Here is a 12,309-nt window from a genome sequence, read left to right as displayed (position 1 = left end):
ACTAAATTGCACTAAATTAGATAAAGTAAAAAAAAAAAAAAAGTTGGCCAATGTAAGCAGAAATATGGAAATCTTTTGAAATAACCAAAAAGAAATGCCAGAGATCAAAAACTGTAACAGAAATGAAGAATGCCTATGACAAAGTTATTAGTTGACTAGATTTGGCTGGGGAAATAATCTCTGAGCTAGGGGACATGTCAATCAATAGAAACCTCCACTATGGAAAAGCAAAAAGAACAAGATTGAAAGAAAAAAAAAAAGGCAGAACAGAACAGAATATCCAAGGACTGTGGGACAACTACAAAAGCTGTAACATACACATAATAAGAATACTAAAAGGAAAAGAGAGAAGGGAACAGAAGAAATATTTTAAAAAATATTGACTGAGAATTTATCCAAATTAATGTCAGAGAGCAAATCATAGATCCAAGAAGCTCAGAGAATACCAAATGGAATATATGCAAACAAAACAAAACAAAACAAAACAAAACAAAACAAAAACCCCACTATGTTGGCATACCATTATCAAATACAGAAATAAAAAAACAAACAAAAATTCCCGAGGAAGCCAGAGAGCAGAAAACATCTTACCTGTAGAGAAGCAGAAATAAGAATTGCATCTGACCTTTTTTTTTTTTTTCCAGAAACTGTTTATTTTCCATCTGTTTATTTGCCTCTGTAGAAGAGCAGCTTAAGACCACTCAGTGGTGGTTCCTACCCAATCAGTGGCCTAAGTAGAGCAAGCTGCAGACGAGTCTTCAGTGGCAGGCTGAGTGCTCCAATATTCAGTAGGGAACTGCTGAAAGGCACAGAGGGCACCTGCACACCTTCAGACCAGTCTGCGACTTCAGGTTGAGTGGCGATTAGCTCAGGAGCTGGAGCAGTCCATTCACCCTGAAATTCCTCTTTGGTCACGGCCTTTTCAGCAGCAGTCTGCTCTTCCTTTTCAATCTCTTCAGGATCTCTGTAGACAGATTAGGCATGACTTCCCCTGGGTGTTCACAGGAAATGGTGCCACATATGTGCAGAACTTCCCAGGCCAGCATCCACCACATTAGACCCACTGCATGAGCAACTGTGTTGTTGAAAGGATGGCAATGTCCACACAGTGCAGAGGAGAGTCTGTATTACACAGAGCAATGGTAGGCAGGTTTATATAAGACATCAGGCTGGTGGTCAGCCCTGGGATCAGTAACCACCAGAAGCCTTGGCTCCCAGAAGGATACCTGGATCTGGTTAGTGAAGATGCCAGGAGTGAAGTGGTCAGCAATAGTGGTGGCTCCAGTAGCAGCAGCAAACTTGGGCACAGCTCACTGGCCAGTATTCCTGGATGATAAGACACTGACATCAGCTGAGTTTTCAATGGCAACAATGGCACAAGCTACCAACTGAAGCTTCTCCCAGCTTCTCTTCAGATTTCTGATAGAGATACCATCACTTTTCCTTTTGTAGATGTACTGTTTTATTTAGAGGTCAAGTGGGTTCCTGCTACAAGAAATTTGAGGACATCCTCCTCCTTCATTTGCTGGACATCAAGGGCTTCAGACACTGTGAAAATTTCCCTTTAAGTTACGATGAAAATGCAAAACAACTGTATGGACCCCCCGACTGGAAAAGCAAGAACTGCCTATGACTTCTTAAACCCTGTACAGGCCAGAAGAGAATGGGATGAAAATATTTAAAGAGTAGACATAAAAAAACCAACAAGCTGGAATTCTGTACCCTGAATAATTATCCCTCCAAAATGAAGTAGAAATAGACTTTTTCAAACAAAAATTGAGGGAATCTCCTGCCAGTAGATAGTGTTGGGAGACATGTTAGAAATTCTTTAGAGAGAAGATAAATAATATAGGTCAGAAACTCAGATTAAGAGGAAGACTACTGAAGAAAGAATACCGAAGGTAAAATAAAAACTTTTTTTAAAATTTTTAATTGCTCTAACAGATAAGCTTGTTCAAAACAATAATAGCCACAATGTATTCAATTATGTAATCTTTTGTATATATCTTATGTGTATATATGTATGCTTACTTGTAAGTGAGATAACTGAGCAAGTGGGAAGGTTAAATCAGGATTATTTGCTTGGTATAAGGTACTCACACTACCTATGAAGGTATTTTGTTTCGCTAAAGAAAAACAAACAAAAAGGTCATGACCAGAGTTTGAAAACTTCATGAGTTTGTAATCCCCTTTGAGAGAGAGTGTAGAAGATGGAATGAAGTGGAGAATTTATACTCCACTAGTTAAAAATAACATTATAGGGGTGCCTGTGTGGCTCAATTGGTTAAGTATATAGGGCACTGGCAAATCTCTGAGATTAAAGTAAGAACAGAGATATGGTTGGAGTAGGACCCTGAGATCTGGGATAAGAAGAATATCTGCATTGACATTTGGTACAATTTTCTGGCCTATAGTATTGAACACAGAAAAAATGGATGAATAAAAAAAAATGTATCTGGAATTATAGAACCTTTAAGCCCATGGAGCTGAATCTAATATTCTTAAAGTGTATTGCAGAAAAATTAGATCAAATGCACGTCGATGTCATACCTGGAATCACACTACCATAATTATAAAATAGAGATTAGTGAGCAATTTAGATTTTATTGATCCTGTGTTTTAAAATAGTCTTCCACTCAAGATGCTGAAAGTTAATCTTCATAGGTTTATTGAAATTATTACTACAATGTCCTTGTAAGAGCCCTGCTCTGTGTAGAGATTCTAGAGTGATACATATTGAGAGACATTTGTTTTGACTATTAAAACTCTGTGTGACACATGCAGGAGTACTCACATGCACGAGTACACTAAATGACCTGGGATTTGAATGGAGTACAGGGCATGGAGCAGTTATGCTCCCCAGAGCCAATCACCTCTCTTGACTCTGAACTTTGCCAGATGACCTCTACTTTGGAAATGACGCAAAGTGCTGACTGAGACTGTATGCCAAAATCACTGCCATTGGTCAATGAATGGCTGCTCTCTCCAGGATACATAATGTTAGTCATGTTGCTTCTATGGGATCATTCAGGAAGGCATTCATATTGTGGAGAAATTCAAACTTGTAAGTTCACTTAAATTAGTTCTATTATATCAGGCCTCATGTACTTAAAATTTAAGAAAAATGACTTTATAACCTACATTAAGAGAAAATTACATCGTGAGGGGAAAGTGGATTTTGTTTAGCTTTTTACAATTTAGAATTGCAGACTATCTGATCATAATTTGCAGTATATTTCCTCTCACTTCTTCACTTTCCTTATGTAGCTACAGCTTAAACAATGGATTTTATTTTGAGGAATAAAAGTAATAAAATTGGAAATATTGGTTCACCTGGGTAACCTTATAACTGCTATAGGCCAAAGCATTGTGGTTGTCAATTTTAAATAATACTATGATTTTTTAATTTTTTTTCCACATTTTTATTTATTTTTGGGACAGAGAGAGACAGAGCATGAACGGGGGAGGGGCAGAGAGAGAGGGAGACACAGAATCAGAAACAGGCTCCAGGCTCTGAGCCATCAGCCCAGAGCCTGACGCGGGGCTCGAACTCATGGACCGCGAGATCGTGACCTGGCTGAAGTCGGACGCTTAACCGACTGCGCCACCCAGGCGCCCCAATACTATGATTTTTTTAAAAATGTTTGTTTATTTTTGCAAGTGTGAGCTTGAGCGGGGGAGGGGCAGGGAGCAGGATGGATGAGGATCCAAAACAGACTCCAGGCTGATGTGGGGCTTAAGCTCACGAAATGTGAAACTCTTGAACCATGAACTCACTAGCCATGTGATTATGACCTGAGCCAAAGTCAGATGCTCAACTGACTGGGCCACCTAGGTGCCCCAACTGATGCTATGATTTAACCCTTTAGGATAGGCAGTGTTAGAAAGAGTATCAGTCATCTGGGTTTGCTTTCTACCTCCACCACTTAAAGTATCTGTGACTTTAAATAACTGCTTTGTAATCTCTGATTAGCAAGTATTTTTCTTTAAAACATCTATAAGAATGTCTACTTCCCATAAATTCTGTCAGCGTTTATTAAGATAACTATGTAAAAATACTCCTTTGCTTATAGTTGTGCTAAATGAATATGGCATATATACACAAATATTCTCTGCCTCGCTTTTCATGTAATGGGGCAGAGATCTATATAACTGGACATTCTAAATTTATTGATTCTTAAATGAAACTATATGTAACCATAAAGGACAATCTATAAATAATATCAATTTATATGTATGATTTATCAGTGTGTTTTATATATGTATATACATGTAATGCATATAATACATAATATATGTGTGTGTTGTATATATAGGCATGTGTGTACGTTTTGCAAGATGAACCATTGGAAGAAGGATTGTTTTGTTCCATGAATGATTTGGGGATCATTGAATATCTATATACAAAAAAAAAGTGTTTTATATACACTTCACAGCATATACAAAAATAAACTCAAAATGTTTTGTAATTCCAAACATTTTACAAAATGTTTTGTAAAATTTCTAGAAGAAAACATAGGAGAAGACCTTTGTAATCTATTAAATGACATCAATTTCTGCAACACCAAAAGCACAGTCCATAAAAAAAAGAAGTTGACAAATTCGTTTTCATCAAAATTAAAATGTATGTTGTCCAAAAACAAAACAAAACAAAACAACAACAACAACAACAACAACAAAACCACCAACGGAATGGAAAGACAAAACAGGGATTGGGAGAAAATATTTGTAAATTGTGTATATCCAAAATATCTCAAGTCTACTCAAAACTTAACAAGGAAACAACAACAAAAAATTAAAATTGGAAAAATACTTTAACATTTTATCAAATAATATATATAGATAGGAAATAAGCATGTGAAAAGATGCTACAGATCCTCAGTCATTTGGGAAGTACAAATTAAAACAATGAGAGAATACTATATATCAGAATGGATACATTTAAACCATATCAAGTGCTGGAAAAGATATGAAGCAAGTCTTTTACATTTCTGGAAGGAATTCACAGTGATAGACCACTTAGAAAAAATTTCAACTGCCTTAAAAAATGAACTGTACACCTACCATGAACTATTTACTCAAGAAAACTGAATGCATATAGAAATATTCATATAAATACTTCAAAGAACAAATACAACCCAACACCCAAAAAACTAAACCAATTTAAAAATGGGCAGAGGACATGAACAGACATTTCTCCAAAGAAGACTTACAGATATCCAAAAGACACATGAAAAGATGCTCAACAAATGAAAACTACAATGATAGAGCACCTTGCACCTGTCAGTATGGCTAAAATCCACAACACAAGACATTAGACATCTTAGTGAAGATACAGTAAAAAAGAAACCTCTCTCTTGCATTGTTGGTGGGAATGCAAACTGGTGCAGCCACTGTGGAAAACAGTATGAAGAACATTCTTCAAATAGTTAAAAACAGAACCACCTTATGATCCAACAATTGCACTACTAGATATTTACCCAAAAAATAGAAAATTCAAAGGGATACACACACCCCTATGTTTATAGCAGCATTATTTACAATAGCCAAGATATGGAAGCAGCCCAAGTGTCTACTGACAAATGAATAAAGAAGACACACACACACACACACACACACACACATACACGCACACACACGCACACACACACACATATAATGGGGTATTATTCAGCCATAAAAAATGATTTCTTGTCATTTGCAACAACATGGATGGAGCTAGAGAGTATAATGCTAAGCAAAATAAGTCAACTAGAGAAAAACAAATACCATATGATCTCATTCATATGTAGAATTTTAGAAACAAAACAAACAAGCAAAGAGAGACAGAGAGAGAGAGAAAGAGAGAGAGAAACCCAAAAAACAGACTATTAGCTCTAGAACAAACTGATGGTTACCAGAAGAGGGGGTGGGTCAGAAGGTGAGTTAAATAGGTGATGGGGACTAAAGAGTACCATTATCATGTAGGAAAAAAATAATAAAATAAAAACAAGTAAATAAAGTATAAACTGACTATAAAAAAAGAAAATAAAATATTACCTAGAAATCAGGAAATAAACCTCAGTATATTCTGTTAGTTATTTCTAGTTATGTTGCAATGGATAATACTTTGGTGTAACCAAATAGTGCTTCATTAAGAGTGCATTTCTACTCTACAAACATTTGAATTCTCTTGTTTCTTACAAGCTTTATACCTCTCAAAACACCTCAACTATACAAATCTATGAGTGGTTGCTTTGGTACAACATCTTAATGTGTTTAGCTATGAAGAGTTCAAATATAGATTTAAAATGAGTTATAAATATGACTTGGTTCATTTCATTGTTGTGTTAATAATTTGGGTGTTCTTAACAGTATATATGTATATTAAAGATTATAAAAGTCCAAATATTTCATAATATCATTGGAGAATGTAAATTTCTCCGTTACCTAACAAGATGGGTTATATAATACAACTTACTTTTGGGATAAATGCATGTTTTTAACCTCACCAGAAAAACACAAATCTGTATGTGGCTTTTATGAGGTACATGGAATGTACAGAAAATGTACCCCCCCCTTTTTTATGCTTCCTTTATAAAGTGACATAATGACTTAATTTGAGGATTTGAAAGGTACCTCCACCCCTCTCTTTAAGAAAATGAGTGAGTGATGGAATTAGAAGCTAACTGGAAAGGCTGCGCAGAAGTCGGAACCTGGTCTTTGTATTTCTGAGGTATGCATTCCAAAGAGGTAGCTTATCCCTCAACTAAGAAAGTGAACAGTCTCGACCACTGCAGGTCAGAAGTTTAAAGTGAAAGAAAAATGTCTGGAACTGGACTCATGCATATAACAAAATCTGAACCCAAAAGAAAGCCAATTGCATAGTTTGACAGTGACCCTGGAGGAGGCAAATCCAATTAATTGGGAAAAGGATTAGTTTGAAGAGACCCCTCAAGTGAAGCTTGCCAGAAAGGATCTATCTCAGTAGCACATTTGAAGAACAGCCATCAAGTCAGGTGGATTATCAGTGCCCCTGTGCTAAGCCCCAGTCAGAACATGAGATAGTTCATCTGCATTTTTTAGAAGCTGTCTTCCAATTAAAAGCTGATTTGTAAAAACAATGCCTTGTGTACTCTTAAGCCCAAAATACCCTGAGAAACCAATAGTAAAAAAAAAAAAAAAACCCAAAACAAAATACAAGGAATATTAGCTACAAGTTACTTTCACCAGCAGAAGGAGCTTATGTACCAATACTATGGGGATGGTCTAAAGCAAATTAATGCAGGCTCAGCTATAAAAAGAGCAGACGGAGCCCTCTGTGAAATAAAATTTAAATTCCAAAGATAACATTTCATAAGAAGGAGAAAGCAATGAAAGCATTTTTAAGCTAAAAATAAGATTTTTCATTTGTTTGAAGAAGAAAAAGAAATTCACAGTGGTTTAGTTTACCAAGAAATAGAATTATTAACCTTAGTCTTCTGCTTTTGAGATTGTCATTAATGCAATGAAGACATTACATTACCTTCCTTCGAAGGTACATAAATGGAAATCACATTTTGAATCCATCAAAAAGATATAAGGTTAATTGTACTTTGGGCTTCGCTTTTCACTTATAATATTTATTTAACAATTAAATGTACCAGACATCGTGTTAGATTTCATGAATTCACGAGTTAATAAGAGCTAGCCGTTCTCAATAAACTTATCTTAGAGGTTTAGGTGGGTGAAGGAAAGAACACTAACAAAATAATTAGCAGTAGGTACTGAAGAGATGTATCTGTAACTGTTAATATCACTTTAACTTTTTAGAATGAGAAGTTTTAAAATCATGGAATATGTGTTGCTTATGACATGGGTAATAAAATTTTATAATCCAATTTTTTTAAGTCATCTGTGTAATTTCCTTCTGATTCTTGATCCTATCAACTATACTCATCAAAAGCCTTTTGTGAAATACTAGGACCAGTCATGTCACTAGTCAAGGTCAGTGTAAGGAATATTAGATATATGACTGTATGACAGACCTTAATACAAGCACTAGTGATTTTTTAAAGGTATTAATTTCTCAAATAATTATTTAGTGTTATGAATTGAACAGCATTATTATTATAGAGATATAATAGTGAGAGAGTTGTTAAGTCCTTCCAATGGAAACTGATACTTTCCTGAAGAAGACACATAATAAATAAATGAATATATAAACAGGTAAACGGATATTATTATATGATACAGTAACAAATTATGTGAGGCAAAGTTAAGCTTTTGCTTAAAAGTCAAAATTAAAAGTAAGAAGTAAAGATTGATGGGAAGGAGGGGTATTGTGGATAGGTGGCAAAAAAACAAAAAAACAAAAAACCAATCTGAGAAGTCTTCATTAAACAGAGAATTGGAGTGAGGAAGATACTGAGTGGAAGAATATCAAAAGCATCTAATTTGAACTGTCAGCCCAGAGCCTGACTCGGGGGCTTGAAATCATGAACCACGAGTTAATAAATGACCTGAGCTGAAGTTGGACGCCTGACGGACTGAGCCACCCAGGCGCCCTGATAATTTGACTTTAAATTCACAAAAACAATTATGGTTCACTACATTTAAACTTGACTCATTAGACTCTAGGAATTACCTAAGTGCTTGAGAGAGTTCATTTGGTTATTCAGACAATTTAAGGACTTAAAAAGAACATGAATTATTAAAATTATAAATGCCGGTATCATTTAAACATGTTAAGTGACAAAATTATAAGTCTTTTCAATAGTGATAATTAAATTGTACTAGTTTATGAGATATCATATATGCTCAATCTGTTTTTTTTCATATATTAAGTCAACAAATTAAATTAGCAATTTAAAAAGTCAAATTGCTCCAAATGAGGTGGTTTTTTTGGTTTACAAAGATCACCACAAGTATACCATAGAACTTTGAGAATACATATTACTTTCTCAAGAAATATTTATTAAATAATCAATGAATAATTGGCTTTTCAGTACTTTTAGGATCATTTCCTTTATTAACCACGTTTTAGAATCATCTATGACAATTGTTAAACAATACAGACTTGCAGAGTCTCCCCCACTTATAACTACTGATTGAGTAGGTATTGGTGTAGTCTAGAAATCTGTTTTTGACTAATGTCTCTTTTGACTCTCAGCAATAGGCAAAGTTGTACTACACTGCCCTAAAGCACATTTCTAATTTGCTTCCTATCCAGTCTAGGCAGTTTTTTGACTAAGTCCCATGTCTGATGCCATCAACCTTTCTGATACAAACTTTCTCTGCGTGGATGTGTATCAGTGCAACTTATGGCTCCTCTTTACTAGCTGGGATGCCTACCTGCCTCCAGATCACATCTATCCTGGGCTAAGAATCCTGGATAATGTGTTCTGATCCATCAGCAAGCTGCTTACTAATCTCATTTCATAATAATTCTTTTCACTTTATGACAGCCTGTTCATGTCAGAAATAGGCATGAAAATAGCAAATTTGGATGGCAACTCACAGTAGAGCTTGACTACTTTTATGTTCCTTTCAGAAAAGCAACTCAGTTATTATGAATGTTTATTTGAATATGTTAAGATTACACTAAGGCTCTTGAGTGACACTTTCTTTCTTCCTTTCTTTTTTGACATTATCCTAAAAATGACTCAGTTTTTGCTATTTGTAATAAAATCAAATATGCTATTCAATTGCAAATGCAGAAAATAACCTTCCAGTTTGATCTATTCCTAGGATGTACTATTTGAACATTAATAATTCCTTTTATAATTCATGGATCCTTAGCTTGCTATGAAATGATACTCTTTCCTGTGTAAAATCACGGTAAACATGCTCATTCAATAACTACCAACCATAGAGTTTACTCAGACAATGGAAGATTGGTTCTTAAAGTTATTGAAATCTATGCCATTTTCTACTGTCACTTTATATTCAAAATACTTCATCTGAATAAGAACTGTGATTATTGAGGACTGTCTCTTACATCCTATTGTCTGCCAGCAGAATTACTTGGGCTGAGTTGAATTTTTTCAGTCTACTGCATTTTTTTCTAAAAAAAAAAAAAATAATGCATAAACCTATCATCTAAGTAAGGTACATGAGTTATCTAGTTCCCATTGGATAAAAAAGAAAAAAAACAAAAACAAAAACATTGCTACCCATGCAATCTTACAATGACAAAAACGTGGCAGCATACTATGTTACAAATCACCCTAAATTAAATTCACTCATATTTATCCTTATTTTCACTTCTTTTTTTTGTAAATTGAAAGCACAATTCAGTCTTTTTCATACTAAAAATAAGAATACCTTTTGTTAGTCATGTCATTTCTTAATTGCAGACAGAGAGATCAAGAAAGTGGTGTTTTGCAGGATCACTGTAGCTGCAAATTTGTAGCACAGTAATTGCCCAGCATGTGCTAACAAACTGTTCAGCTCATCCAGGCACACTCAGTCAAAGAGTGCAAGCAGGTAAAGAGAAGAAAGATAATCAATGGTAATCATTTCTGTATTTTTTCACTTCCCTTCAAATGCCATTGTCATCTCATTTATGTGAGAAAAACAAAAAGCAATTTAGAAAGTTACCAAAATTAAAAGGAGAAAAGTGCAATTTAGAGACAGGAAATATCCATGTGAATTGAAAGAAGGCTGGGTTCCTTCAACATTGAATGAGTACACTTTTGCAACAAAAAAAAAGGGTAACAGTATGTTGTTGTTCTAGTGATAATAGCCATCATGAGGAAAATCCAGAAGTATTGCATGATGAATTGAATTATGCTGTGCATATCAACAGGAGATAAGTAGATAAATGAATTACTGATTATAGTGACATACAGTGTGGTCCACAGTATTTTAGATTTTGAACATAATCAATGAAAAATGAGTACCCCAGTACTCTAAAGGTATAGTTAACTGTCAATAGTTCCTATACAAATATGGCTGATCATGATATTCATTAACTACCTGGTATACTTTTCTAGTGTGCAGATTTGTAGTGACCATTGTTATGGCAAGAAAAAAACGAGCTCTAAGTCTTTATCATTCCATATCTTTCCATATTCATTTGCATATATGTATATTTTCAGGCCTAGCCTCAATCTGAATAAAGACATGCATTTAAAGTGATTTAAAATTGACATTTCACTCAAAATGCCTGAAACATGTTCAAATTACAAAATTTGATTTTGTGATATCCTTATATCACCTAGGCATAATAAGAAACTCAAATGGATGCACTAATATACTTCGATTTCAATACTTGGATGTCTTTCCTTGTTTGGGGTTAAATAAGTTTTAAGTAAGTGTCTGATTTAAAATATTTGCAGAAAGTATGATTATTCAGATTTTTATTTCTCTGGTTCAGGGTTTTCTTGCTCATAATTCATGATGAATATCAAATCTTATATTTACATTTGGTGGGAGATTATCAAGTCACGTTTTACACCTACTAACGTTTACTTTATGGTGATAAGCTTAGAATCACTCTGCTGTTATGATAGTTCTTATTCCTAATTTCAGGTTTAATGGCAGGAGGAATGGGGGTAAAGAGCAACACATCTAACGAAAATGACCCAATTGTTTCCCGTTTTTTTTTAAATATTTTTAAATTTAAATCCAAGTTAGTTGGGGCGCCTGGGTGGCGCAGTCGGTTAAGCGTCCGACTTAAGCCAGGTCACGATCTCGCGGTCTGTGAGTTCGAGCCCCGCCTCAGGCTCTGGGCTGATGGCTCAGAGCCTGGAGCCTGTTTCCGATTCTGTGTCTCCCTCTCTCTCTGCCCCTCCCCCGTTCATGCTCTGTCTCTCTCTGTCCCAAAAATAAATAAACGTTGAAAAAAAAATTTTTTTAAAAATAAATCCAAGTTAGTTAACATACACTGTAATAATGACTTCAGGAATAGAATTTAATGATTCATCACTTACATTTAACACCCAATGCTCATCCCGACAAGAGTCCTCTTCAATGCCCCTCGCCCATTTAGCCCATCCCCCAACTCAACACCCCACCAGCAACCCTCAGTTTGTTCTATATATTTAAGAGTCTTTAATGGTTTGTCTCCCTCTCTGTTTTTTATCTTATTTTTCCTTCCCTTCCCTTCCCTTCATCTGTTTTGTTTCTTAAATTCCCCATTATGAGTGAAATCATATGACATTTGTCTTTCTCTGATTTATTTCGCTTAGCATAATACACTCTAGTTCCATGCACATTGTTGCAAATGGCAAGATTTCATTCTTTTTGATCACCAAGTAATATTCCATTGTGTGTGTGTGTGTGTGTGTGTGTGTGTGTGTACATCTTTTTTATACATTCACCTGTGTATGGACATTTGGGCTCTTT

At 35.0% G+C, this 12,309-nt stretch overlaps 1 pseudogene; it reads right to left on the bottom strand.

Annotated features, from left to right (window-relative positions):
- Positions 1–691: 691 nt before the first annotated feature.
- The window catches only part of LOC101092489, a 30,711-nt pseudogene continuing 19,093 nt past the window's right edge, over positions 692–12,309 (bottom strand).

Source organism: Felis catus, chromosome A1 (genome assembly GCF_018350175.1).
Source record: "Felis catus isolate Fca126 chromosome A1, F.catus_Fca126_mat1.0, whole genome shotgun sequence".
Taxonomy (NCBI): Eukaryota; Metazoa; Chordata; class Mammalia; order Carnivora; family Felidae; genus Felis; species Felis catus.
The sequence above is the reverse complement of the archived record's forward strand: the minus strand, read 5'-3'. Positions and strand labels throughout refer to the sequence as shown.